Raw genomic sequence first — 19,750 nt, forward strand, 5'->3', positions numbered from 1 at the left:
GAAGATTACTGTACAAAATAATGACTTACAAGGACAGATTTTTTACTGTCTCACCCAATCCCTCTTCATAATATAGCTCTAATCCAGGGGTCTTCAGCCTGTGGCTCTCCGTAGGGATGCGTGTCATGTAGACTACAAATCCCATCAGCTGTGGTGCAGGTCATTGCAGAGACCCCTGGTTTAACTTCTACCCACTTGCTCTTTTGCCCATCTGTAGGTCCTGTACTCATCCCTCGGGTCATGTAATCTTTTTTTCCTCTCAGATCCTTTAAAGGGGCTGAGCAATGCCTATGGTTTTAATGCATTCCAAACTTAGAACAGTCAATGTTAGGTATTATTTCATGGTTGATTTTCCCCCCCACATTTGTAAAAAACACCAGTTACCATTTTTCACGCCATCTTTGTCTGACCACTTTCATAGTATGTATGTATGTATGTATGTATGTATGTATGTATGTATGTATGTATGTATACATGCATGGCGTGGCGCATGTACAAAGGTATGCATGTATGCATGTATGTACGCCAGCAGCAGTGGTGTAGGAGGTTAAGAGCTCGTGTATCTAATCTGGAGGAACTGGGTTTGATTCCCCGCTCTGCCCCCTGAGCTTTGGAGGCTTATCTGGGGAATTCAGATTAGCCTGTTCACTCCCACACACACCAGCTGGGTGACCTTGGGCTAGTACATCAAGGCTTTCCCTCTGGAGGCTCTCTCAGCTCCCACCCCACTTCTCATACAGGGGTGTTTTGCTGTGAGGGGGGAAGGGCAAGGAGATTGTAAGCCCCTTTGAGTCCTCCCTTCTGCAGGAGAGAAAGGCATGGGATATAAATCACAAATCTCCTCCTCTCTTCTCTCTCTCTTCTTCTTCTCTTCCTTTCTCTTCTTCTCTCTCTCTTCCTTCTCTCTCTCTCTCTCTTCTCTCTCTTCTTCTCTTTCTTCTTCTTTCTTCTCTTTCTCTTCTTCTTCTTTCTCTCTTCTCTCTTTCTTCTTTCTTCTTCTTAAGGCTTACTTTCTATGTATGTATGTATGTATGTATGTATGTATGTATGTATGTACGTACTCATTTATATGCTGTTCTTCCCATCTTGGGCTTGGAGCAGCTTCCAACAATACCAGTCATTCATCAAATTTAATCACTTTAAAATATAAAACAATCTAAAAGTAACCCCAGATGGCACACAGCCAGAACTTTACTCCTACCCGCCAGGAGTATTCTGCACTGCTGTCTTTTTCCCAGCTCACTCAGAGGCAATCTGGTCCGAGATACAGTGCACTGTATCCTATCTAGTATTGTAGACTTGGAGCACACTGTTATTCCAGATATCATTATACCAGTCATGACTTTTCATTTGAAATTGATTTTGAAACCAAGTTACAGTTAGAGAAACACCCTGGAGTTGGATTCCACAGATCTAAACAGAATATCACCTGCTTCAGTACAAAGACCCGGATTACTCTTCCAATCTTCTGATAAAAATACAGACGGTGTTCTAAATCTGAACAGAAAATCAGCAAAGAATCTCTGAATCAAAGAGGTGGTCGACGCCATATGGCAAGTGACATTTTTGTTTCTGCTCCATACAGCTTTCCAGGGTAATAACTAGGCTATTCTCCTGTTGTTGTTTTATAGTCAATATCATTAAGAAAATGACATCTTATAACACCGGTCACATCAGCATCTTTGTATCGTTCCAGAAAAGTCAATAGCAACTTGGGCTGTGCGTATTCTGCATACAAACCATCAATCACTCAAAATTCTCAAGTCGCTTAACTCAAACTCTGTTATAAAAAAATAATATTTATTCCAGTGGCATCAAATCAACTCCTTTCCTAAGCAACACAATGGCTTTCTTCCAAATTTTTTTTCAAAATTTGGCAGAAGAAATTGTTTTCAATGGATAAACCCTTAGTTGTGTTTTTTCCCCCCCAGAGAAAAGATGAGTGCTTATATAATCTCAATAGCACTGACTTGGAAGCAAAATTTACACATAATTCCAGGAGAAGAAGATTCTATGATGAGAAATTGTAACTATTTTCTATGTTGAAAGGCAATCTTTTAAGTTTTCTTAAGATGGGCTGGAGTCAGCAACCTCTATAATGAACAGAAATTTTTTGAAAAGCATAATTTCTAGTTGCGTATTTTAGTCTGCACTTTAAAAAAAATTCTCGGCTACAATTTATTCTGATTCCGCTAGCCATGGAGAGGGGCGAGAAGTATTGTGGCTCTGAAACCTGTCGTATAATCCCTAGAGAACATATTCGGCCACACTCTGACTTCTAAACGTTTTAGTTTTAAGTGTATCTTCACAACCCTAAGAACTGGAAACCTGATTTTAGAATGTTTCAGGATCTTTTTTTTGGTTACCAAAAAAGGCTATGCAGAGAAGCATGGAAGTCGGACCTGCATTAACAAAAAGCAATATGGAGGATAATGTAAAAAGGGACTGGGTAAGACTGAATTAAAAAATGGCTGGATGCAGGAAACCGAGACTGTCAGGAAACTGAATTCCATGACAATCCTGCAGTTCTGTCAGATATGTTTCCTCCCCACCTACCTCACATAGTGCCTGTGACAGAGGGCAATTGTAAGTTGCTTTGAGGTTCCTTACGGTGGAGAAAAGTGGGCTATAAAAACAACTCTTCTATTCTTTTTCTTCTTATTATGTAAGTGCTGTCAAAACACAACTGATTTATGGTGACAACAGCAAGGAGCCTTCAAAGCAAGATAGAAGCAGAGTGGTTTGCCGTTGTCTTCCTTTGCAGAGTCTTCTTTAGAAAAAGAAGAAGAGTTTGGATTTATACTCCATCTTTCTCTCCTGTTAGGAGACTCAAGGCAGCTTATAAGCTGTTTTCCCTTCCTCTCCCAACAACAAATACCTTGTAGGTAGGGCTCAGAGAGTTCCAAAGAACTTTGTCTGGCCCAAGGTAGGGCTCAGAGAGTTCCAAAGAACTTTGTCTGGCCCAAGGTCACCCAGCAGGCTTCATCTGTAGGACTGGGGAAACAAATCCAGTTCACCAGGTAAGAATCCAGCGTTTCTGTGGAGAAGAGGGAATCAAAACCAGTTCTCCAGATTAGAATCCATCACTCCTAACCACAACACTGCACTGATCTCCTATCTAAGCACTCACCCTGCTTAGCTTCTGAAATATACACAAAGTCTTCCCATCACATCCAAGTGTCTATTCAATCTTAATACCTGTGGGGTAATCTTGGGTTCATCACAGTCTCTCAACCATACCTACCTTGTATTGTTGTGAGTATAAGATGGGTAAATTGAGGTACACTTACTTTGAGAAGAAGTGTGGGGTACCAAAGAGTAACCAATGGAATCACAGTGTCTTGGCAAATGAGTAATGACATTGCTCAGAGCATAAACAGAAACCTTGCAAGTGGTAGCCAAAACACATGATCCTACTATGGTGGTATAGGACCATCTGCCAAACCACACTTCCAAAGCAATGGTTCCTAACCTTATGGTATGGTGACCCACAAGTCCAAATTGGCATGATGACCTTTCCAGGGCTGGCCCAAGGTTTTTTTGATGACCTGGGCAAATTACAACCTAAATACATATCTAGCATTCCACTATCTACAGTTACTAACCTGATAATTTTGAGAGACTAACAAACATCAGACAAAGGGAGCAGCAGTGGTGTAGGAGGTTAAGAGCTTGTGTATCTAATCTGGAGGAACCGGGTTTGATTCCCTGCTCTGCCGCCTGAGCTGTGGAGGCTTCTCTGGGGAATTCAGATTAGCCTGTGCACTCCCACACACACCAGCTGGGTGACCTTGGGCTAGTCACAGCTTTTCAGAGCTCTCTCAGCCCCACCTACCTCACAGGGTGTTTGTTGTGAGGGGGGAAGGGAAAGGAGATTGTAAGCCCCTTTGAGTCTCCTACAGGAGAGAAAGGGGGGGATATAAATCCAAACTCTTCTTCTTCTTCTTCTCTCCCTTTTTCCTGCTAATCCCCTCTAAGGTCCACTCCGCATGGGCTGCATACAGCTGTGTGTGGCCAGTAAAAACACCGCTGTGGGGGAGGACTTTGCACAGCTGCCACTGCTGGTGCGAAGCCGCATCGACCCATTTCCCCCACAGTGGTGTTTTCTTGACTTGCTAAACAAGCGAGTCGTTTAGAAAACAGTGGCGACCACCCGTTGCTGAGCAAAGGGCACCGAGTGGAAGGTGTTGTTTTCCAGCCCGCTGTTTTTAAAAAAACTTACCCCCTCTTCCCTGCGCAGTTCCGTAGAAATGAGGGGACATGCCTCCTCCCCTCCAACGCCTGGGCCATGGAGGCGTGTCCCCTTATTCCAACGGAGCTACGCAGGGAAGAGAAGGTAAGGGTTTTTTTTAAAGCTACGCGCCTCTGCACACAAGTGTGTGAAGGGTCTTGGGACTGCACTGGTGTCGTGTACGGTGCCCCACTGCTCCCCAGGCCCGTGCGGAAGGGGCCTAAGATTCTCAGAAAATAATGCTAGTTATCATCAGGACATGTTTTACTTAATCAATGTGCATATGGTTGAGGCAACTTCAGCAATATATCTATGGTCTTTCCCCCCTCCCCCCTTTTCCTTCGCTTCTTCTCCCTCCCTCCCTCCCCTTCCTTTCTTCTTTTCCTTAAAATGACTTTCTATTTTTCTTCCCTCCCCCATTTGCCAATCATTTCTGCAGGGGCCGCCCCAAAATTAAATGATCTAATGACAGTGGGAGAGATTTAGGCATGTATGGTCTGATGGCTGTGATAGTTTTCCGTTACTGTTTTCAATTCAGATATATTTTGCAGAATGATTTTAATGTATTTTTGTGGACTTGAAGTGTTTTTCAGTGAGGTTGTAAATCAGGCTTTCAGGGAAGGGCAATGAAGAAATCAAATAAACAAACAAATAAATGCTGTGAAAAATAAAATCGCAACCAGTGTATGACAGAGAAGATACTGTGTGGCTTACCCAGTTCAGGATGCTTGTTCAAGAGAGGGCCTTTCCCCACTTACATTAAGCCCTGCACTACTTGAGGAGAGTAGCGCGGGGTCCCCCAGCACTCCCCACGAGAGGGGCACGACAGCACAGCCGCCCCGACGCTGCCGCTGTCGTGCCCCCTCAGCGCAAGGCATCCCTGGTGCCCTTGCAAAGGGTGTCTTTTGATGACCCCGCGCAGAGCGCGGGGTCGTGGGGATGCCCGGACACGTGCCAGGGATGCCGCGCACTGGGAATTGCACGCAGCGACGGCGGCCGAGAGAAACGTGGGGAAAGGCCCAGAGTCTGCTATAGTTTTATATCCTGGGTTTAAGTTGGCAGATGCACTAGTAGTCTAGATATATCATCCCACTGAGGAAGATAGTTGAAAATGTGGATTGTTACCATAGAAGCCTGTTTTGGACTTAGATGGTTTGTGGATTTTGACAGTTTTGAACCTTGATGGTTGATTTCTTCTTGATTGCATACTTTCATCCTATGATTACCAAAGAATTGTTGGGGGAACCGAGTACTGGTGGCCAAATACACACGTAGTAGTACTGTTTTTTTTGTGTGTGTGTGTTGAGCCTTCACCAGTCTAATTATAAACTGCAGCATTCCTGTTTTGGATGTTTATTCACCTACCTTCTACATGTATCTTTTGATGTTTTCTGTATGCTGCTTTGATTGTATTTGTTTAGTGCCATAGGAACAATAAGTCAGGTTTGTACATAGTTTTATAGGGCTGTACTTTAAATATATAATTGCATAGTCTATGCTAAAATGTGAGAGGGTGAGCTTTTGACATGTATGGTCTGACGGCTCTGATAGTTTTAAGTTATTGTTTTATTTTACAGAATGTTTTTAATGCATTTATCATTGACTTGGTTTGTTTTTAATCGAAGTTGTAAACCATCCTGAGCATTTCAGGTGACAGCAGTGAAGAACTTGAATAAGTAAATGAATAAATGAATAAATAAATGCCATGAAAAATAAAATAGCAACCAATGTACGACAGAGAAGACAGTTTACGGGGTCAAATCTTAGATTCCAAAATACAAAAGAGAGCAATGGAAAGGGCAGGAGGGGTGTGACAAATACCCATATTTGGGAAGTGGTTTCCAGTGATAGACTGCACTGAAATATTAAGTCCTGCCCAGTCCTGATTGGCTGGGGGGAAATTGCCTGAGAGGAGAAAAAGAGACAACTCCAGGGCTGTGGAGGTTCTTTTTCCTCTGGGGAGAGTTGGAGTGAGGGAGACTCCAGAAAAGGGGTCTGAGCCTAAAAACCTGTCAGGGCTACTGGACATATAACATTAGGGTGACCCTAGGAACATGTCTTTGGGGCTTGCTTACTCTCCCTTAAGGGGAAGTATAGATTTGGCTGCAGGGAAGCGCCTGAGGGGAGATCTCCGGGCTGGTCAGTTTCGGAGGTTGGAAGACCAGCTCTCCTGGAGGAGAGAAAGCTTGTGACCCTTCTGGTTTAAGCTTGCAGTAGATTGGCCACATGGGGCCCTTTCCGCGACGTGGCCAAATCACGGCGCCGGACCGGCAAAAACGCCAACCCCAGGGGAGCCGCGTTGCACAGAAGGGCATTAGCTGCCATTTCGCGTGCCGCTACCACCCTCGCTCCGCCCGAGCGGCGCGAAGCTGCCATTTTCCTACCTTGCTTCCTGAGCAAGGTTTATGGAAAACGGCGGCTCGAAGGCGCCCTCCCTCCTCCCCTTGTCACCGTCCACCTACCATTGCTGTGGCCGTCCAGCGCGTCGCCGAGGCCTGGGGACACGCTGGAGCAGTCGCGCAGGGTGGGGGCGCGTGTCCCCAGGCCTCGGTGACGTGCCGGACAGCCACAGCAACGGTAGGTCGACTGGGCGACGGTGCTCCGCGGCGCCGTCTTCCCGGCTGTTTCTGGGACCGTTCATGTGAATGGTCCCAGGGGGGTTGGGTCGGCGTCGTATACGCCGACCCAACCCCAATTGTGGCCTTGCGGAAACGGCCAGGGGTTCTAGGCAGGGACCCAAACATCTCACTGTTGGCCATAGGACCATTTGAGAGCCTAAACAAACAGTCTGAATGACTATACATACTTCTTTGTGTGTGTGTGTTTATGTGTTCCTCAACCCTACCAAAGCAAATCTTTGACATGACTGTTTATTTTAAATAAAACCTTTTGTTGTGGAGCTGCAAGGCAATAAGGGCTCTGGTGCTTATTATTAGGGAGATCCCTAAAGTCAAAGGAATAATTCCTGAGGTAATAATAACTACCTGGGCTTGGAGCCTGTGAAAGGGGAATCCTTTCCTCGCCACTGTTTGGTTCTGTTACAAGGGGCCATCAGAGAGGTCTGGTCCACAGCTCACTTTTAGAGATGTTTTAACCCCTTTTTGGGCCCGACCCACAGATTGGGAAACACTCTTCTTCAGATCAAACTAGAGAATCCAGGCCAGGGTGGTCAAAAGCTGAGCACAGCTAGTGCCTGCTGAGGAAATCGCTTGAGATGTTTCCAGCAGCAATTCCATTCCAGATGTCAGTGATAGCAATCGGTCAGACCTTGAGCAGAAACAAACCCAATCCACTGAGTAAATGTTCTTTCAATTTACTTCCCTGTGTCGGATTAAAGGAGAAAGCTTGCAGGAGAAAACACTAGAGGTCACCTTGAATGTGTAACGCCGGCCTAGAGTTCCCTCTCTGAGTTTGGCAACTTTAAATTCATTTTCGTGTTCCTTCCAGGACTTCGTTTCCTGTGAGATCTAATAGCTGGGAGGGTTTGTATTGCAACCAAAAATGTCTGGAAAAGAGTTATTACTCTTCTTTTGGGAGGTGTGGTGGTGGGGAGAATGAAAGACGAAGAGGATGGACAGGTGTCTTATCAGCCGAATGGCAAAAGCACACAAACAAGATGTAGAAATCAATAGGAAATTTAGCAATTAGTCTGCGTAAATCTAGTACCAAAACAATCAGAATCTTCAGCGAGACGGGAAGAAAAGAGAGGTATTGCTAGTGAAGCTTAAAGTTTGATTTGCTGAGGGGAATAGAAATATTATCAGGCAATCCCAGCGGGGATTTTTCCCTAAATGAAAAAAGATTGATCAGTCTTTGTGTTTGCTATTAAAACTTTATTTACAGCGCCGTGAGGACTTTGGTCAGTAAGAATCAGCCCACTCCGCCATCCTTTCTCCCCTCTCCCCTTGTCCCACAGTCTTTCACTCCTTCCACCCAGCACCAACTTGACCCTTTGCAAATAGTAAAAGGCATCACGTAATTAAGGCCCAAATCCTGCCTGTATTGGTGGTATTTTAAACATGTGCCGACAGTGAACTGAAGGGCTGCTTCTCAGGAGTTTGTGCCTCTGACTTGTGTAAGATGCTGCAATATGGTTGCCATCTTCCTGGAGATGGCTAGAGATCTCCTGGGAATACAATTGATAGAGATTAATTCTCCTGGAGCAGGGGTTGATAGAGATTGATAGAGATTAATTCTCCTGGAGCAGGGGTCGGCAACCTTTACCACCCAAAGAGCTATTTAGACCCATTTTCCATGGCCCCAAAGCTATACCAAGGAGGAGATGTGGCTCTGCATGGAGCCGCCTCCAGTTCAGCCCCTCCACTCACATGCCCATGCTACCCTCCAACCTTCAGGCCACGCTGAGCCGCAGTATAAGGCTGAAAGAGCCGCATGTGGCTCCAGAGCCGCAGGTTGCAGACCCCTGTCCTGGAGGAAATGACTGCCTTGGCAGGTAGACTGTATAGCATTATATCCTACTGAAGTCCCTCCCCATCCAAAACCTCCCCTTTCTCAGGCTTTACCCCCCCAAAAAGGTGCAAGTGTAACCTCTATCTGTGGGTTCTGTGGGGCAGAACTTGGAATGAGTTTGCAACAACAAATTTTAAAAACAACATGGTTTACTTTCTTAACATATAACATCAACGTTTAACATCACACTTCAAGGTCCTGTTCAGGTTGCATTTTCAAGTCCTTATATTTACACAGTCTACTGATACTGCCAAGTCCAATTCTTCTTTGCAAGTGGGTTGGCTCCTGAAGACTCCAAGGGCTTGATGAACAGGATTCAACATGATGAAGGTTTCCAGGAGAACTCTCACCCATTACAATCACAAAAACCCTAAAACAATAAACTCCAACATTTACAATATACAGCATGGCAAAAATAAGCTACCACACCACCTTCCCAGTGTAGTTCCCAACAACATTGCAGTTACCTTAACAAGGTGTGTTAAGGGCTTATGCGAGGGAAATCAAAGGTCCGAGGAGTCTGGTAGCCGCTTGTCTCCTCCCAAACTTCACCATGAGCTCTGCAGCCTTCTGCTGCTTTGAGTCTCCACCCCTTTCTGGGTCAACCCATTCTGAGCATGGGGGTTACACAAGCACTAGGTCATTACTGATCCATGGGGTGACAATACATCCTGATGCTTACTAGGCAGACTATGGCTCTTTCAGCCTGGAAGGTCATATCTGAGGAAGACCCTAGGGGATGGCAAAGCGAGAAGCCCTAGGGAGCCGTTACCAGCACCTAGCTCCCCATCCCACCACCCCCCAGAGGCGTCCAGGCCGCCTGCCCAAAGCTGCCTCCCTCCTGGAGGTGGTGGTGGTTTTGGAAACTGTAGCGATTCACAGTAGCGGTGCAAACCTGCACCGCCCGGGAACACCGCTTTCCCGAGTTTCCCTCCTCCCACTCACCTGCGTCGTCGCACTGCATGCGGCTCTACTGGACTGCTGAGACCACCTCCATCACATCGTCCTCCGACCTTCTGGAGGTGGGAGGGCAGTGTGGAAGCCGAGGTAGGAGTCCAGCAAGGGGCAACTCTGGAAGTGACAGGTGAAGTGGGAGGGGCCGGGAAGAAGCGGCTTCCCATCGCGGGACGCCGCCTCTCGCAACGCCGTGCCTCTGCAAGGGGGCTGCCTTCCGTGATGTCTCCCACGTGCGAGCAGCCCCTACCCTCCACCGGCAGAGATTCCTGCATCTTTTCCTCTCATTTGTTTCCTCTCATCTTTATTTTGTAGGCTGCCACTGGAATAAAATTCCAAAAATTCTTTTATTTCCCCTTTTATTTTTATTCTTTTTTTCTTGAAGTATCGAGAGTATGAGAGGAAAGGCAAATGGATGGCGATACGATGGTACTAAGGAGAAAATCAGGTGGGAGTTCAATATTTTATTGAACCAACATGGCTCTTCATTGTCACTCCCTCAGAAAAAACCCAATCTTGGATTCACTTGCCACTTTTGTAGCATACTCCCTCCATCCCCTCTCTCTCTCCTATTCAGCAACTCAGTTTAAAGGCACACAAACTTACAATCCCATTATCGGAATCCAACCTTAAAAATCGTTATATTACACTTTTTGCCTCCTGTCACATACTGGTTTAGCAAGTACCCCACCTAACTCTCCAATAAGAGATTTTCTTTCTTTATTAAATGGGCATATCTGGCTCCCTCTTAAACCACATTTAGCTCTGCAGCCTACCTCTGGTCTAACTGGTTAAAAGAAACCCAAGGAAGGGTGGTGGTAGTTAACATCATGCCCTGACTTCCACAAACAGGTAGCAGGAATACATTCCAAAGCATGTAGCTCGAATATATGAGTTGGATCACTGAAACATGATATCCTTTAACCAGATCCTCAGAGCCATTTTGCCATAGACATGATTTGAATACACCTCAAGAGGTATTCTATGACCATGGGCTCTTCACTGCAGTTCATTTTCCACTGTGGTTGATTTTTTTGTTCCAAATTGGTACCCTCCTGACAGAAACATAATAATTTCTGAGACAATTTTACAATTTCTAAACCCATAAATCATGTGTTGTTCATAAAACTAATTGATGGGGTGCCTGAAACATCTCTATGAAAGCATCACACAGACACAAACTGTCCATTTATTGAAGAGTCTTTTCTCCTATTACAAATAGCTTCCTTTTATGCCAGGTCATTTAGGCACAGAGTCCAAAATATGACTTGTTTTTACTATTTTTTTTTTAGAATGCCAGTATTGCATTTGCTTTAGTGTGATTGAAGGCATGTGCCTGAAAGATAACTCAATGATTTGGATTTCCTGAACAATACGAATAAATTTTTAGCTCAAGCGATTTTACACTGCAAATAGTTATTCATCTAAGACTCTATTTTAAAAGAGTTGGCCGTCTATTCATGGAGCAGAAGATTCCCTTACTGTTCTGGTTACCAAAAACATCTCTCCCTTTTCCCTACAGGGGAGAAGCCGTGGTTCTAAGCGAGAGCATCTGCTTTGCATGCAGAAGGTCGCAGGTTCAAGTCTCAGCATCTCCAGTGAAAAAGATCGAGTCAGCAAGTGCTATGAAAGACTTCAGACCATGGAGAGTCAGATGAGATAATACCAACCTGGATTGTCTAGTAGTCTAAGGCAGTTCTATATATCTACATGATCTGTCTCCAAAGTTGACGTAACTTAAATTTCTTTCATACGTTATATTCTTCATTTCCTATTTTTTCATCATCATCATCATCATCATCATCATCATCATCATCATCATCATCATCATCATCATCATCATCATCATCATCATCATCATCATCATCATCATCATCACCACCACCACCATCATCATCACCACCATCACCATCATCATCATCATCATCATCATCATCATCATCATCATCACCATCACCATCACCATCACCATCACCATCACCCTAACCTCACCCTAGCCCACCACCACCCCCCCACCCCACCCACCACCACCACCACCACCACCACCACCACCACCACCACCACCACCATCACCACCATCATCATCATCATCATCATCATCATCATCATCATCATCATCATCATCATCATCATCATCATCATCATCATCATCATCGAGAGAGACCAGCCGCTGAGGGTGCCCCAGCCCCCCTCCTCTTTACCCCCCATGGGCCCAATACCATCAGGACCCATTATTCTTCATTAGGAGGGCTTCATACAAGGAGGGATCCGATGGAGGACTGATGTTCTAAAGATGATTGTTGTTTTTTTAAACTATATGTATGTTTTTTTTTTACTGGTTGATGTTTTATCTGTACACACCGCCTATTGAGCCCAACCGGGGATAGGAAGTTATAATGCAGATCAATAATAATAATAATAATAATAATAATAATAATAATAATAATAGTAGTAGTAGTAGTAGTAGTAGTAGTAGTAGTAGTAGTAGTAGTAGTAGTTGTTGTTGTTGTTGTTGTTGTTGTTGTTGTTGTTGTTGTTATTATTATTATTATTATTATTATTATTATTATTATTATTATTATTATTATTATTATTATTATTATTATTTCCTAACCGCTCTACCCCAGAAGGGCTCAGAGCGGTGTACATGTAAACAAAAGAATAAAACAATAAAACCAGTGCACAAAACAGTCGAATAATGAAAACCATAGAAAGAATTAATTAAAATAGCAGCAGCGTGACCCATCTACCACTTGGTAGGTGGCGCCTGGTCCCAACCCTGGGAGGGGACCAGCAGATGGTACATGGGCATCGAGAAGGGGCAGCTACTCAGCGGCCAGCCCCCCCCAAAACCCAGTGGAACAGCTCAGTTTTGCAGGCCCTGCGGAACTCACCAAGATCCTGCAGGGCCCTAACAGTTGGAGGAAGAGCATTCCACCAGGCCGGGGCCAGGGCCATAATAGCCCTGGCCCGGGTAGAAGCCAGCCACATCATAGAGTGGCGGGGGACCACCAGTAAGTATGCCTCAGTCGAACGGAGAGGCCGGGTCGGGACATATGGGGAAAGGCAGTCTATTTTGCCGAAGTTTCTACCTTTCCTTGCCTTTTATTGAAAGAGACAAATTGCTACCGTTTGAGGTGGGGTGTGTGTGGAAGAACCAATGCAGAAATGGATCTGTGTCAGATTAGGGGCAGCAGAACAAGTCAGTTGGGATCATTCTGAATTTCTCAACCCTGACAATTCAGCCCCTAAACCTTCATTTCTGTTAGTGTGTCTTCCTTGTGCTAACTGAATCTCTGATATTTATTTGCACACCATTTTCTGTTTCCTTGTTCCTAATTTGCAGATGAAATGTCCACCCATTTCAATATTATTTATGCCTTGGCAAATCAACCTTATTCCAAGAGGATGGAAGAAGATGGGAGGTTTTTTTAGATTGTATAAATGAAGGATTTGGATAACTGAAGACAACAAGGATTATATGAATAAGAACAAACTGTTGCACTCAGAATCTAAACTTTGTTGAGTATTGAAGATCGGAAAAGATAAAGGTTTCACGAATAAGAGGAGAATGTATAATGGCTAAATGTTTAGAACTATATGAAAAATGTAAAGGGAAAATTTTGGGACACATATATAGAGATATGGTTGATGACAGAGACTTTATGATAAGAACATTGAAACAAAAATGGGAGAAGGAAGGTTCTCTAGACACTGGGAAAACTGAAAATCTAATTGATAGTTGGAAAAATATAAAGATTGAGAAATATATGGAATTGGAAAGAAAAGTTATATATTGAAGTGGTATAGAACACCAAAACAACTAGCATATATGATTAAAGGACTCAGCCCTAAATGCTGGCATTGTGGAGATCAGCAGGCATATTATAGCCATATGTGGATGGAATGTATAGAAGTGAAAAAATTTTGGACAACGGTAATATTATATATCCCGAGGGAAACTAGTGAAGATTAATATTGAGGATAAATACTGACTTAATGTTCATGGGTGTAATGGAGGATAGAAGGGTAGATAAAAAATATAGCTATATGTACAAAATAATGATCAAAGCAGCACATGCAACAATAGCTTTAGGCTGGAAAGAAAGAAAAAAAATGGACAATCCAGGAAATGAAAGTTTGGATTTAACATCTAGGGAACAAGAAGTGACACTGGACATTTTCTATATAATAACGCAGAAGAATAAGAATAAACTGTGGCCAAAGATAAAACAGAGCGAGAGGAAATCTTGAAGATATGGACCACAACTCTACGAGGACTGGATGAAAAGAAGCTGGAGTCAATGAAGAGAAATGGGAGAAAAGATTACAAAGAATGAACTTACTGCTGTTTGTTTGACAAAAATATGAAAAATATAGGGGGGTGAGGAAAAAGGGGAAAATGTATTGTTTGAAAACAAATGAAAAAAAGCATTAATATAAATGTAATATTCAAACGATACAATAAAAATTATTTTTTAAAAAAAAGAGTATTGAAGATCTTGACTTGAATTTAAGTTGTAAGATCGGACGATAACAGATGCAAGATAGTTTTGCATGTTATATCAATTGTAATGAAAAATTTTAATTTTATGGATTAAAAAAACCCAATGAATTAAAATTATTTGTTGCACATGTTGCACCTATGAATATATACCCACATTTAGAGTAAGATTTCTATAGTACTGCAGCCAGTTCTTAAGATCCATTATGTTATACATGGATATGTCTGTATATTTTTGTCTGTCTTTTTTGCTGATATGCCAACAAAGGTTGACGGCTTGACGAATACATACCACTGTCAAAGCGTTTTTCCCTTAACTTCTGCTGCTGCAGCTACTGCTAGCCAAGTGGCAGGGGTCCCCGACACTCCCACTACGAGAAGTGGCGACAACGCCTTGCCACCAGTAGCGCTGATGCAATGTAGCCCCTCGAAAGCGTCGTGTCATTCCTGCAGCACTCTTCAAAATGATAAACGCACGGTGATGGCCGGGGGGTCGTTAAGGGGAAGCCGAGACGCAGCGCCAGAAATGGCCAGCCTTCACAAGAGTAGCCTTGGCGAGGGCATAGGGGGCTCATGGTAAGTGGGGAAATGCTCAAAATTTTGCCTAAACACCAGTTCAGTTCCCCTGCTTGCCGTGAAACTTAGGGCTAAACTAGATGTGATGGTGCCCCTGTGTTCACCATGGGAACACACCATCATTTTAAGACTGGGGGTTCCTTCTTTAAAAAACAATGAAGTGGCCTGATCCTAAAAGTGATCCTATTGGTGCCTCAGCTGCTCATAGACATAATCAGTCTTCTCTTAGAGAAGGAGACTCAAAAATGGCATGGGAGAGAAAAAGAAGTCCTGATAGCAATGGAATGGCTAGGCAGTGCTTATTGGGCATCTGTACCCATTCGCTTCCTCACTGCCCAGCAAATCCTCCCCTCTCATCTGCCACTGTGGAGGCCTGTGTTCCTCCTCCTGGTCCACTTTCAAGACTCCTTAGATGGAAGCCCAGCTTTGGTCCCATCAGGTTGGTTTCAGGATTGGCCTCCACCCTGTTTTGTGAATGAAGGAAATCCCAGTCTTAAAATGGTGGTGTGTCCCCATGGCAGATACTGGAATGCCGTCACATTTCGTGGCATTTACTGAGTGACCTTGGACCAATTATCTTTCAGTCTAATGGTAGCCCTTGGGTTTTGAGGACAAAAATGTGTGTGTGTGTAACCCCCATGCTCAGAATGGGTTGACCCAGAAAGGGGTGGAGACTCAAAGCAGCAGAAGGCTGCAGAGCTCTTTGGAGAGGAGACAAGGCTACCAGACTCGGACCTTGATTTCTATAAGCCCTTAACACCTTGTTAAGGTAACTGCAATGTTGTTGGGAACTACTGGGAAGGTGGTAGTTTATTTTTGCTATGTTGTAAATGTTGGAGTTTATTGTTTCAGGGTTTTGTGGTTTGTAATGGGTGCCAGGGAGTTCTCCTGGAAACCTTCATCATGTTGAATCCCTGTTCATCAAGCCCTTGGAGTCTTCAGGAGCCAACCCACTTGCAAAGAAGAATTGGACTTGGCAATATCAGAAAACTGTAACTAGAAGGACTTGAAAATGCAGCCTGAACAGGACCTTGAAGTGTGATGTTAAATGTTGATGTTATATGTTAAGAAAGCAAACCATTTTGTTTTTAAAAATTGTTGTTGCAAACTCATTCCAAGTTCTGCCCCACAGAACCCAGAAGCTGAGGTTACATGTGGAGAAGCATGGACATTGCTCCCAAAACCTTGGGAAAAGGGTGGCTTAAAAATACACTAACTAAATGGGCAGAGAATTGTATCATGGGACAACAGCACCCATATTTTTGCAAGGGCACGAAAAGGGGCAGAAACGGCAAGCTGAGATCATCCAGTTGTCTTTTTTTTTTTAAGGAAAAAGTTTTTGTAGGCCATTTCTGTGTGCCGCAGTAGGTGTAAAGAACAAAGCAAGAGAATTATTTTAAATTATTTATACACTTCTGCATTTTTTTGACAGGCAATTTTAAATCATTTCTCACAGACAATGTAAGTACCCATTAGGAAGCTTCGCTTTTTTTTGTCAAGAGTGAGTTACCCGGCATTAATCAGAAGGAAATTATTAGAAAATCAGTACAACAGAGAACGGAAACAGGACTGCTGTGTCAATCCCCGACTCTCACAACTAGTAACACCATTGCTATAATTGCTGGCTATTTTATTCAAACCGGGAATCGGATATATAAGAGAGATCTAACTGCATTCGTTCTCTCCCATCCCTAATCACCGCTATTTCACGAGGCTTTATAGGACTGTATGTTCCTCACAAAGTTATTTTGTTCTTAGATGAGTCACTAGGCCTTTCTGTTATTAGAACATCCCAAATGTATCTGGCTGCCTTCATAATTCAGAGCTTTTGCAAAAAAAAAAGAGAGAGATTTTTGAGCTGTACAAATCTTGGAGAACTTTCAGATGGACTAATTTCTGGTATATTTAATCTTGGAGATATTTCATTCTACTATCAAATATGAATAGAGTTCGGTCTCTCTCATATCATTCTTCTCCGAGCTCTTCCTTGTTAGTTGATGTTTAAACATCTAAATTTAATGGGCAGCACCGACACAGCCCTGAAATGAAGATATTTATTACCATTTTGAAAGCAAGGGACTGCTGATTATTATAGTTCGGAGATGAGAAAGATAAGATCCTAATAAAACACTAAACTTTTCTTTCACTTGGAATGGAACTGCACCGAGGGATATGTAAATCTAAAGTTCATAAGTGCTGGGTCTTTTCAGAGTCTAAGATTTACGTGTTCATCTATGAAACACCATTGTAATGAAGGACTTCCTCTAAAAGTGGTATCTGTCGATGTAGACGTTTGAAATGGCAAAAAAGAAAATGGGTTTCTCTGTTCTGGATATTTTCAGGTACAGTTTTTGTAGCTTGACGGAGCCTCTGGGATGTTACTGGGCTGTATTCAAGGGATATTAATTTTGGTCCAGCCTTTTTAAAAATCTATTCATATGAAGCCAAAACATTACTGATGAATTATTTAGTGGCTTTGGAATGTCGCCATTCCACCATGTGGTGCACAACGTTTGCATATATTGTTTTGCATCCAGATGTGCAGATGCTTATCTGGTGAGTAATCACAGGACACATCTTTGGAATTAAAACGGGCCGCAGCCCTCTTTATTGTTACAACATCCTTAAGCTGGACCATCAAGAAAAGCACATCCAATCAGCAGCCGGTCGGTGCCCCGGCTGACCCCGGCAACACCCCCAATCTCTATTGGGGAGGACAGAGAGGTATAGGGCCACTGGGGCGCTTCCCTAACTCCTGGGGTGTCAGGCTCGAATTGCCGAGGCCTCCGCAGCATGCGCCATGAGCCCGCCCCACCCCAAGCCTCTTAAGGAGGCCCCCAACTGTGAGTAGGTCCGTCGTGTAAGCTTGGCCTCCCCACAAGGATGTGCTCCTCTGCCCAAACCACCAGGGCTGCGACGAAAAGCATTCCACCCAACCCTTTGCATTCAGGGAGGGCGGGTGGGTCAGTTTTGCTCCAAGTGTCGAAAGAGGCAGGAGCAACCACGAGTTGCCTAATATGCAGGGAGTGTGCTCCACCCTTTCCCAACTTGTGCACATCACGTGATCAGGGCTGGGTGTGGCTCAGCCGCCCACCCGGCCCAGGGCATGCATGCTCACAGCTCTGGAGCTCACCATTGCCCTGCCCCAGTGGTGGGATCCAAACATTTTAGTAACCGGTTCCCATGGTGGTGGGATTCAAACTGTGGCATAGCGCCATGGGGCTGGGCTGGGCACGGCGGGGGCATGACTGGGCATTCTGGGGGCGGGGCATTCCTGGGCGGGGCTGTGGCAAGCAGCCGCTGGTGCTGAGAGTGGGAAGCCCAGTCGTGCAAGGCGTGAAGGCACCACCCGCGCCAGCGCCAGTGCACCTCCTGCTGGACTGCTTCAAGTTCTGAGCGCTACTGCTGAGAGGAGGGGTGTAACTAAGGCAAAAATCACGTGGCAAAATCACCAATTAGTAACCCCCTCTCGGCACACACAAACAATTAGTAACCTACTCTCGGGAACCTGTGAGAACCTGCTGGATCCCACCTCTGCCCTGCCCCCTGTCGCAATTACATCCTAGTTGAGTCTAGTGCCGCTATTTATCTCATATATATTACTTCTGAATTATATTTTGGACATTTGCTTGTTTAAAGGTTTAGTAACATTTTAAAATAAAAAAGAAACTTGTAAAATATATGTTTCTTCTAAGTCTAGAGCAGCTTCACATGGACGTACCGATCGTTTGGTAGCGGCAGCATTCCAGATCTGTTACAGGAAAGGTTTTTTTTTGAGGGAAACATACTGGGAGGAGGCCTGCAGAGAACTGGAGCCGAGGAAAGGTACTTGGAGAAAACTTCTGCTCACATTTTTAGTTCTTCGAAGGACAACAGTCCAAAGTCGTTACTTTCTTTCAAAAACATGCATAATCCACCACATATTCCCATTTTTTTGACATTATTAGAAAAGCCTTTTGGATGGAAGCTTTCACTACCACAAACTTGTTGGTTTTGAAGGTGCCACAAGAGGCATCTGTTTTGTTACTACAAACACAGTTCTTTCACTGGAATTTCTCCAAAAACCAGTTTGTGTCCTTCGCCTTCTACAAACAAGTTGGTTCCCTCACTGATGCTGTTGTACTACGGCCTAATTTTTGTGTGTGCTCCTGCTGTATATAACTTCCGTTGGAGCCGTGTTGTTTCATGTGGAACATCTTGGTCCTTAGAACAGCATTGCTACAGTTTTAGCAGGCCTGCACTACCTTGATTATATATATTGCTTTCTGACAGTGTATTGATGATTGAACTTCCTTCTTACAAATTCAGGTGTTCTAACGGAGCACCAAGGCAAGTCTGTAGCCAAGCACCTTCAGTTGGACCCAACCAATGTTTTTTACTAGGAACCCTACCCTCCATCACTTTTGTAACTGCAAGTCCCATGGTCTTTTTGGTGGTCAAAAAAAGGCTCCTCCTTTCTGTTTCACCAGCAAAACAACTGGTTGGATTCAACTCCATGGCTCCTGCTCGATAATTTGGGGGGGGGGGGGAGTTTTGCCCAGAACCACCCCCAGAGTTTTTACACTGATTAATTATTCCCAGGTAATTACTGAATTATTTCACAGCACATTGCTCAACTCAGAAAGTAATAGCTGTTATTATGCTTCATGGAAAGTCGAAGGTGGCAAGCATTTATATTATTTCTCCCCTTTTCTTGGCTTTCTTGCTACTTGACCCATTATTGCCGCTGAGCATCTTTGGACCTGAAATCTGTTATGCTAGGGATCTAGACCAGGGGTCTGCAACCTGTGGCTCTCCAGATGTTTATGGACTATAATTCCCAGCCCCTGCCAGCATGGTCAATTTGCCATGTTGGCAGGGACAGATGGGATCTGTAGTCCATGAACATTTGGAGAGCCACAGGTTGCAGACCCCTGATCTAGACCATTTGGGTCAGAACAGCTGCATACAATTGGGAAGCCAAGCCTTATGAACTTCCTCTATTTGCTCGCAATAGTTTTCCTCTTTCTTTTGCT

Source organism: Sphaerodactylus townsendi, linkage group LG11 (assembly GCF_021028975.2).
Source record: "Sphaerodactylus townsendi isolate TG3544 linkage group LG11, MPM_Stown_v2.3, whole genome shotgun sequence".
Taxonomy (NCBI): domain Eukaryota; kingdom Metazoa; phylum Chordata; class Lepidosauria; order Squamata; family Sphaerodactylidae; genus Sphaerodactylus; species Sphaerodactylus townsendi.